An 11,205-nucleotide genomic window follows, 5' to 3' on the forward strand; every position below is an offset into this window, starting at 1 on the left:
AGTATTTCACCTTACTTTCAAACGCTAGTTCAAGGGAATTCTGGGAGTTTTCATAACGAATTGATACATCAATCACTACAGCTGTACCATTTTTTGTGAACACTACATCTGGTTTTCGTAGTTCTCCTTCATTGTTCTTAACATGAGGTTCCCTGTATGCCAACCAACCACACCTTTTTGCTCTATCAATGAGCAATTCCAAAATTTTGTTATGTCTTTTTATTCTGATGTCCTTAGTTTTAGGACATGCACCTGAAATATGAGAAATTGTTTCACAAACATCATTACAATACCTGCATGTAGCAAATGCACGATTTCTCCCCCTGGTAATGGTTTCTCTGGTATATAAAACATTTGCTCTTAACATCAGCGCAGCTATGTATTGGTTCTCTTTCATTTTGTTATGCCTACTGATCCAGAAGTTTGAGGTTGTATTACTTGCTAAGTAATTGATACCATCACCTTGGACAGGGAGATTTGCCCATTTCTCAAACTCTTCTTTTCTCCAGTCATATTTTGCTGACAAATTCAATTCATAGCTCAGATAGCAACTTTCCATAATGTGGAGTTTGTGTGTTTTGATTATGTGATCAATTTTATCATTAATAATTTCTCCTACATACTCGAATGAACGTGCTATGTATCGGTCCTGAGCATCCCTGAGATACAACAGATTATTGACTTTATTGATACCAATTTGTGTACATAGTTTTGGTATACTGAGGCCCCCAAATGATCTTTTCGAATATAGGAGACCATCACATGTGTATGCAGGAAGGTGAAGAAAGTGTTTGACATACTTTTTTATAGTTTGATCAAGAACATTCAATGTTTTTGCTTCTGTTCCTGTCATTTCTAATTTGAATGATAGCTTAGGTATCAAGTATTGACACAATATTTCAATTTTCTGCGTGGGCTTAAGTGGTAAATTATCAAGTTTTTGAGCCCAATCGACAAGAACCTCATTAATTCTGTTGTTGCTTGTGTGACCAGTGTGTGGATCAAAGTTCAATCCGAGGTATCTCTCACTTTCTCCTGGATGAATATTTCCAATATTTTCTTTTTCAAATTGCCATGGTTTACAATTGTTGATCAGAATTTTGTCTTTATGGTGACTGATATAGAATCCATGTGTCTTTTTCACATTCAATTTAAGTCCTGTAGCTTTACTGAACTTTTCAATGATCTTCAGGTTAGTACTCATTCCTTCCCAGCTACTGCTGAGTACTGCGATATCATCGGCAAAGGCGAGAGCGGTGATTTGCTCACTAAGATCATCTGATCCAAGTGTGAAGCCCTTGCCGTTTTTCTGAAGATCACAGATCAGAGGATCCATGGCAATGTTAAATAATAGTGGTGATAGAGAGTCACCTTGTTTGACCCCAGATTTCATTGTTATTTCAGGAGTTTCTTCGTTGTTCTTTCCCTTGAAAGATGTTGTCGAGTCGGTGTATAGGTCTTTTATTATTTCTCTGATGTTTGGTGGGACTCTTAGCCTTGCGAGACTCTGTATAATGTGACCATGGCTGACAGAGTCGAAGGCTTTTGATATATCAATGAATACAACTGCCAATGAGTGTCTGTTTTTTCGTGCTCCTTTTATGGTATTTTGCAGGATAGTCAGATTTTCGAGACAGCCTCTTACTTTCATGAATCCTTTTTGTCTCGTATTCAATTCAACAAAAACTGTGAGTCTTCTAGTCAATATTTTTGTGAATAGCTTCATGAATGCAGTACCGATGGTAATTGGACGCCAGTTACTGATTTTTGAAAGTTCATTAATCGGTACATTTTTGGGTATCAAAATTGATCGATTCTTTTTAATAATTTCTGGCACTCTTCTCATCACCAACCAAGACGATAGAACTCTGGGCAGCAGTCTTGGTTGTCTGCTGTGCACCTTATACAAGTCGTTCAGACCTATTTTATCAGGACCCACTGCCTTCTTCATATTAGAGCTCTCAAAGGCATAAGTTATTTCGAGCAGAGTTATTTCTTTGCAGAGATGCCTAATTTCATAGTCCTCCGGTATTCGATCAATCGGCATGAATTTAGGGTTTCTCTTGTTTTCTTTTTCGATTATGCCTTTGTAGTATTGAAAGATTTCATCAGCACTGATTTGGCAAGTGGCATCTTCTGCCCCATCAGTGATAATCCTGGCAATTTTCTTTTTGTCTTTTTTAAACATTGTCTGGTATTCTTTATAGCTGCCCTTTGCTTTAGCATGTTTTTTCTTGTGCGTCCGATTAAGCTTTTCGTTTTTCTTGTCTTTTTTTGTTATTTTGTTTCCCGCTGAGGCATTCTGTTGCACGTCTGGAGCAGAGTTCATAGGCTCATTATTAGTTACATTCGTTGGTCCATTTATTGTTACTCCGGGATGCCTTCCCCCTCTCAGCATGGCCAGACCTTATGGAAGTCTGCCTGATCAAACTCGGAGAAAAACGACCATCGAACTCGGAGAAAAACAACCATCGGCAAGGGGCTGAGAGGCAGAAGCGTCCCCGGGCCCCTGGGGGCCCCTGGCGGGCGGGCCCCGGGACGCCTTCCCCCTCTCAGCATGGCCGGACCTCACGGAGGTCTGTGCCTGATCAAACTCGGCGGTCTGTGCCTGATCAAACTCGGAGAAAAAGTACCATCAGCAAGGGGCTGAGAGGCAGGAGCATCCCCGGGCCCCTGGGGGCCCCTGGCGGTCGGGCCCCGGGATGCCTTCCCCCTCTCAGCATGGCCAGACCTTATGGAAGTCTGCCTGATCAAACTCGGAGAAAAACGACCATCGAACTCGGAGAAAAACAACCATCGGCAAGGGGCTGAGAGGCAGAAGCGTCCCCGGGCCCCTGGGGGCCCCTGGCGGGCGGGCCCCGGGACGCCTTCCCCCTCTCAGCATGGCCGGACCTCATGGAGGTCTGTGCCTGATCAAACTCGGAGGTCTGTGCCTGATCAAACTCGGAGAAAAAAGGACCATCAGCAAGGGGCTGAGAGGCAGGAGCGTCCCCGGGCCCCTGGGGGCCACTGGCAGGCGGACCCCGGGACACCATCCCCCTCAAACTCGGAGGAAAAGGACCATCGGCAAGGGGCTGAAAGGCAGGAGTGTCCCCAGGACCCTGGGGGCCCCAGCGGGCAGGCCCCGGGGCTGCCTTCCCCTGATTCAGAATCTCTGGAGGGCTGACTGACCCTCTCCCTAGTAATCCGGAGGAACATTACCCCCCTTTCTTTTAATCCGTGCACCCGAGGGGACATAGGGGACCCAAGGCACGAACGAGCCCGACCTCCTGGAGCCCTGGCTGGGATCCGGGAGGCGAATGGCACCTCATCGGGACTTCCAGGGAAGTTCGGTCATCTGGTCGCCCTATAGGAAAGCATAGCAGGCGACCAGATGGCCGAGGGGATCCGATGGCCGGGCACGAAAGAGGACACCCTGTGCCCCAACGAAGGAGTCAGCGTGCTCCGCGGCATGGCCGACCGGAGGCCCAGGGCCCAAGCTGGGCCCCAGCCATGGAGGCTCCCAGGGGCCCGACAGGCCCTCCGACCCGGGGCCCCCAGGCACTTTGACAAGCAGGGGAGGCCTGCCCGGGCACAACGGAACCCCGACCCGGGCCCGGGCCCTTGGCAGTGCAGCAGGCCGGGGGACAGGGCCCAGGGCCCGAGCACCCGACTCGGGGCCCGCCGTGGCTCTTGGATCCAGCCGGGGCTCCCAGGCCTGGAGGCGCAGGGGAAGCCTTCCCCGGGCCTGCCGGACACCGTCCCGGGCACCCTGCCGCGTGGCAGGACCCAGGACAGAGCCCCGGGTGGGGAGGCCACAGTCCCCGGGGCCCTCAAGGGCCCCGGACGAAGCTCCTGAACCCGGTCAAGCACGGGGAGGCTCCCCGGGCACCACGGAACCCCGTCCCGGGCTTTTGGCAGTGTGGCAGGCCGGGGGACAGGGCCAAGGGCCCTAGCACCCGACCCGGGGCCCGGCGCGGCCACTGGACCCAGCTGTGGCTCCCAGGGCCCGGGGGCGCAGGGGAAGCCTTCCCCGGGCCCTCTGAACCCCGTCCCAGGCACCCGGGCCACGCTGCAGTCCCAGGGACGGACCCAGGTCTGGGGCGGCATCCTGGCCCACCTATCTGCCGGCTGATGACCGCTAGGCCGACAAGGGTCCCAGAGGACCTTGTCCCTAGTAATCCGGAGGAAGGCTACCCCTCTTTCTGGGAACAAGTGCGCACCGCAAGGCTCGGGGGACCCTAGGCGCGAACGTGCCCGACCTCCTGGAGCCCTGGCTGTGATCTGGGAAGCGAAAGGCACCTCATCGGGACTTCCAGGGGAACCCGTCCATCTGGTCGCCCCATAGGAAAGCATTGGGCGAGACCAGATGGCCGAGGCGAGAGGGGCAACCAGATGACCGGGACCGAAATGACACCAGTCTGCCTGCCTGCCCCGAGCCTCCGCGGGAGGGTTCCCGTCTGCCCTTCCAGGGCTGCAGGGCTCCAGGGCTCCAGGGCTCCAGGGCTCCAGGGCTCCAGGGCTCCAGGGCTCCAGGGCTCCAGGGCTCCAGGGCTCCAGGGCTGCAGGGCTCGGGAGCTGCGGGGCTCCGGGGTTGCAGGGTTGCTGGGCCCAGTACCCATGGAGCCCTTCCCGGGTACTTTCCCATGCCGCTGGCCGGAGGAGGGAGCCCTGGACGCCTGGGAGGTGTTGCCCGGGAACACAGCCCATCTGGTCCCCGGCAGGGATCCGCCAGCCCAAGAGGGGTCACAGAGTACCTTGTCCCTAGTAATCCGGAGGAAGGCTACCCCTCTTTCTGGGAACAAGTGCGCACCGCAAGGCTCGGGGGCCCTAGGCGCGAACGTGCCCGACCTCCTGGAGCCCTGGCTGGGATCTGGGAGGCGAATGGCACCTCATCGGGACTTCCAGGGAAGCCCGGCCATCTGGTTGCCCCGTAGGAAAGCATGGCGGATGGCCGAGGGGAGAGGGGCGACCAGATGCCCGGGACCAAAATGATGCCAATCTGCCTGCCCCGAGCCTCCGCGGGAGGGCTCCGGGGGCTGCAGGGCTCCAGGGCTCCAGGGCTCCAGGGCTCCAGGGAACCAGGGAACCAGGGCTCGGGGCTCGGGGGCTGCAGGACTCCAGGGCTCGGGGGCTGCAGGGCTCCGGGGTTGCAGGGCCCAGGACCCATGGAGCCCTTCCGGGGTACTTTCCCACGCCGCGGGCCGGAGGAGGGAGCCCCGGACGCTTGGGAGGTGTTGCCCGGGAACACAGCCCATCTGGTCCCTGGCAGTGCACCGCTATCCTGGGAGGGTGTCCGGGCATACCATTGTCCCTAGTAATCCGGAGGAAAATTACCCCCCTTTCTTGTAATCTGTGCACTAAAGGTGACAGAGGGGACCCAGGGCGCAAACGTGCCCTACCTCCTGGAGCCCTGCCTGGGATCCGGGAGGCAAATGGCACCTCATCGGGACTTCCAGGGAAGCCCGGCCATCTGGTCGCCCTATAGGAAAGCATTGGTCGCGACCAGATGGCCGAGGCGAGAGGGGCGACCAGATGGCCGGGACCGAAATGACGCCAATCTGCCGGCTCCGAGCCTCTGCGGGGGGGCTCCAGCCTGCCCTTGCAGGGCTCCGGGCATGCGGGGCTCCGGGACTGCAGGGCTCCGGGGCTGCAGGGCTGCAGGGCTGCAGGGCTCTGGGGCTCCGGGGCTCCGGGGCTCCAGGGCTCGGGGACTGCAGGGCTCGGGCTGCAGGGCTCCGGGGCTCCGGGGCTCCGGGGCTCTGGGGCTCCGGGGCTCCAGGGCTCGGGGACTGCAGGGCTCGGGCTGCAGGGCTGCAGGGCTCCGTGGCTGCAGGGCTCCCGGGCTCCAACCAGGCCGGGGAGATCAGGGAGTCTGCCCAGGCACGAGGGACCCCTGTCCAGGGCACACGGACCCCCAGGACGCGCCCCCGTTTTCCACATTTTTTTTTTTTTCCACTACGCGTAGTGTGCGTAGTGGCACTACGCCCAGCCCTAATATTGAGTCCAATAGTTCATTGAGGGTAGATTGTTATTACACTGTGCTAAATCCTGTTGAACGGTATTTTGTTACAAGGAGTTACACTGTTCACCATAGTAGGCAAAGTATTTGGTATTCATTACTACCTCCTAAAACCCCCCTTTTGCACAGTTTAAATCCTTGAAAGTTTCCCTAAGAGGGATTGTATATTGTTTTGCCAAGTTTAATTTTGCACATATTTATAATTGCATGACTGTATTCCTTATCCGTGCCTTGTGGGAAAGCATATGCTCAATATAGCAAGGCGGAGTTGGTTATAGTGTGAAGTCCAATTTAAAGGCTAAAGGGCTGATTGGACAATAAGAAAACTATTTTCCCTCGGTGGCCACAATATATTAATACAAATACATACTTTTTCTAGTTTTTGAAATCAGCTCAGTATGGGTGACAAATACACAACAATCTTATTTATTTTCTTAAAACTGAATAAAGTTTTATTCATTATTTCCATATCATCTCTTTTTGTTCGAATCCTTTTTCATATAAATTCAAAGATGAAATTCATTTTTTATAAGAGTTTTTTTAGAATATTCTGGTTTATACCCACTTTCATGATAGTTATATAAATCTCACAAATCCAAATACATTGGTATTTCATTCAAAAATAGAAAAAGGAAAACACATCAATATATACATAATGTAAAATACAAATCTATATACAAAAGAACATAATACACCATAAATGATTATCCCCCTGGTAACTAACAATCCATCACGTACATACTCACAGAATCATACCCTCACCACACTCATATCAACTAAAATCTGAAAAAAGGAGCTGGATCCAATTGCCAATCGGTAAATCTCAAAGCACAGTATGAGACTTCGCACTTGGTCGACACGCTTTTCGGCGGCACGTGGCCACCTTCCTCAGGACCTCTTCTAGATAGATAAATACATGTACCCAGAGGACTAAAAGACACAATCAGTTACTTGTCCTGCCAACAAAAAGCGATTATGGCAGTTTAAGTCCTGTTGCACGATGTATCCCAATTCATTGAGATGAGTTCTGGCACCCCCCAATATTATGGTGTTGTTTATTCAAGAGGGGTCACTAGTAGTACCATCACAAGACGCGGTCCTAAGTTTCATAGGGGCTTCTTTTGTAAGTTGTTATCATAAAAGAATCGATTTCCCCTTTCCCAAAGTTTTCTTGTCTCTTCCGGAGACCGTGGATTTAGGTCTTCAGTATATTAAAAATCTCATGCAAAAGTCGCTGTGGGCCGGCGTGTCTTACGACTCCATGACACGATTAGAAGTCATTGAATCATTAGTACCAGTTATGTAAGAAGCATAGGTATGAATCTGCATGTTATGAAAAGTTATAACAAAGTCTGTAGGCCTGACATACTTATTATTAAAACCAATAGACTTTTGAAAGTGGATTGTAATTCCTCTGTGATAAAACCTGCAGAAAGTTATTTTGTTACAAGGAAGCTTATAAATTACCTTAGTGGTCAAGGAATTCGGTGTGGGTTACCCCCTTAGACAAACCAGGTGGCAGTGGTGGAGTGGGTAGAAGATTTGCACCAGGACAATTCTTACTGGACCCTCTTTGGATGGACTGGCGTGTTTAGTTACTGTCAGGCTATTAAAAATGAATCAATTCCTTAAAAATACTTACATGTCTATACATGCATAAAGGATATTTCAATCAGCCCTTTTCTGCTTCTGATCTGTAAGAGTGTCACTCATATTCTACTTGTTCCAAGGACAGCAAAGAGCATAGGGGAATGGGTCATCCCACTTCAGGTATTGGATCTATTGCCCTGTGAATGATGGCATTTTACTTGAGCAAATGAGCAAATCCATCTAAGAAGGAATGTGCTTCAGTGTCAGGGTCTTAGATGTCTATGTTCTCTTTTTATAAGTCCCCTTTTATTTCTTACATCTTCCTTTTTTGTTTGTTTTTTAGAGACGTGACAGAATGCATCTGTGATGACGTATTGAGTATCTACACTCACCTGTGACTGAAGAGGCGCTTTCTTTTTATAAGCTACGCCTAGTGGCATTGCCAATCCTTTTGGTTTAAATAATTATTTAAATATTTAGTTAACTAAATAAAGACGTAGTTTAGTAGGGTTAATAAATTAAGGCTGTAGGACCAAACATTATTCCTATTTGCATATTTAGTTTAAATATTGACTAGTGAGTAAATTAACTGTGCCCTTTCTTTAAATACATTTTCAAGTCTGTCAGCACATGAGGAAGGGTGTGAGCATACATGTTATAGATATAAAGGGCTTAAGGTTGAATTACATCAATTTATGCATTTATATCCAATATGGATTGCGCAGCAAACATTGTTTTCTAAACTGGTTTATTGCACCTTCAGTGTGGTTACACTCAACAAAACAGATACCAACTGAATAGGCTAGATTCCAAAGGAGCCATTGTACTATGGATCATTGTTTTGTTTTTGGAGTGCTAATCAGTAGTTCATTGAGCAGGGGTGGGGGGGTGAGGGGTTGATATTGTAGCTCTGCGGACCTCTGTGCAGCATTTAACAGAATTGATATTGGTCCCCTCTGGATGAAACTTATTTATTGGGATTGGCCTTTTCATTGCTATTGGGCTTTATATATAGCGATAATTGGATTTAGATTCAATTGATCAATGATAAAAACTTATCACAAAAATAACATTTTCCAAATGGGCTAAATACAGGGAACAGGGTTGTCTTTTGCCCCCAACTTTCTTTATTTGTTGCATACTTTCCAAATGAAAACTTGGTTGCTCAAAATCTTTAATTTTCCACATATTGCTTCATTTTTATGTTCAAAAGATTTGGCAATGTTAGATTAGATGGCAATCAATCTTCAGATTGATTTTACAGCATTAGTGAAGTACTGTTAAATGAAAAAATTATATAACTATAGTGAAAACTACATTTGTAAGGTTGGGTGTTAAAACATCTGTGTTTGGTTGGTGGCTCCATGGAAGGAAAATGAAGGTGATGGTCAGATGTGAATATCTGGGTCCACATTTTATGAGTATTCTATGCTAGGAATTTCAAGCAGGTAAGCATAGAACTAAAGCACTTTAAACTGTTTGTGATTTCACAGTGTACTAAGCATGGTCAGTGTAACAAATGGGATTTTGATACTTTGAGTGAGTCCTTGACTTATAAATATGTCATAAAAGTTAGGCCTAGGTGGTAAACTCTGCTCCGTTTGTGAGTTTGTGGAATTCGGGCACTCCATGCTATGAGACAGAGTGCAAAGTTCATGAATCCCACCTTCAGGAGCAAAGCAGAGTTTTTTCCATTCACAGGCTCGAGATTTGTTTCTCTGGCCACTAGCGAGTATGTGCAAGGCTTCACGCCCGCTAGGATGGCTTCCAGATGCAGAAGATTTTGTGCTCGATAAGCAGCTAAAGAGGTTTGCAAATGTATGTTCTTCTCTAACGTACAGTTGGAGTTGTTTATTTGTGCGAGAAGCTTTTTTTGACTTTTTTTTCCAACAGAAGGAAGTGCCCCAGAGATTCCAAATTCCTGTTCCTGCACAACAGGGTTCTCCCAGTGCTTTGACAATTTCCTGGTCACTTTCCTTTTGGGTTTAGATCTGGAAGGGTCACTCTCCTTGTCTGCTGCATCTATACCATTAGAATTAAGGACTTTGTATTTGAGATTTCGCAAGTAAGTTCAACAACTCTTGTATACCGTTGTTTTTTTGATAGAGGGCATGCGCCAGTATTTATTTGTACTTTTACTCAACTCTTCAAAGTTATTGTTGTGTGTGGCCTGCATTTTCAGTAGGGGCCTAGTTATATTCTTACACTTATTTTTTCTTCTTTCGTAAAGGAACAACATTGCACAGTTTGGTACATTTTCTTCATGTTTATTACATTTGCAATATTTATTTATTTTGCTATGTGGTCTAGTCTGCCAAGGGGCCATCCAGTAGGCCCAGGCAATATTAGTCACGGGTGCATGAAACAACTGTTTCTGTGGTGTATGTTGTTTTAAAACATCCTTTGTGGCTGGGATGGCAAATTAAAAATGTGGTGGGTTGTTTTTGCATTTCACTTTTTGTGTGTACAAAAAAGTGTATATGTGGGGCAATATTTGATGCCTTGGGAGGATGTGTGTTGTTGTAAACCTTTTATAGCTTAGTTAATTTTCGTTTTTAGCATTGCTGAATTAATGGTAGTATTTACTTCAGTGTTTCCATACCTCCTTTGTCTGGCCAGTGTGTGTGGATGGGTGTTTGCCTTAGGCCACCATTGATTTGTCTTTGCTCTTCTATGCTATGCGGCCGGAAGCCATTTTGTGGAATCTGTTTCCATAGGACTGATTTCGTTTTCTTTGTTCCCCATGCCTCCTTGCTTGCTGTTGTTGTATGGTCATGTGGCTGGGAGCCATTTTGTGCATCCAGACGTTGTGCCTTTGCCATAGGCTTGCATGTGTTCTTTGTTCCGGATGCCTCCTTGCTTGCTATTGTTGTTTCACCAAGTGGCTGGCAGCCATTTTATGCGTCCAGCCAGTGTGCCTTTGTCATAGGCTTGCATGTGTTCTTTGATTCCCATGCCTGCTTGCTTGCTGCTGCTGTTTGGCTATGTGGCTGCCTGCGCATCCAGCACTTTGCCTTTGTCATAGGCTTGCATGTGTTCTTTGTTCCCCGTTTTTATTTAGCACATCCTTGCCTCACAATAGGTTCCTTCTCATCCTCCCAGACAAACATCAGCAACTACTGATTGTTTTTTATTGTAATTTTTATTTTATCTTTTACATTTTTGTATTTAAATTTACATTTAAAAAAAATGTAAATGTTGTTTTACATTTTTTTTAATGATTCAACTTTTTAATATTTTTTTAGGTTTCTTTGCATTTTGCCTCGGTTGACCCACCCATCCATCCAACCATCCATCCATCCATCCATCCACCATAGGCATGAAGTCGCGTAACTGCATTACTTTCCTTAGGCTATAATTCCATTTCCTTCTAGACACCCTGGCTGCAGTGCACTGCGGACACATCAGCATCATTCATTTTTTTAATGATTATTCCATTTCCCCCTGGACCACATTGCCTGCCATAGGTGCACACTAGCCTCCATTTTTTTCAAAGATTATTATTCCATTTACCCATGCAGTTCACTGAGTGCCACATGTATTTTCTACAGAATATATGGTGATAAGGAAAGAGCTCTATCTGCATATTGTGTGCTATCCTCATGGTGAATTGA

This window comes from Lissotriton helveticus, chromosome 3_1, assembly GCF_964261635.1.
Source record: "Lissotriton helveticus chromosome 3_1, aLisHel1.1, whole genome shotgun sequence".
Classification (NCBI taxonomy): domain Eukaryota; kingdom Metazoa; phylum Chordata; class Amphibia; order Caudata; family Salamandridae; genus Lissotriton; species Lissotriton helveticus.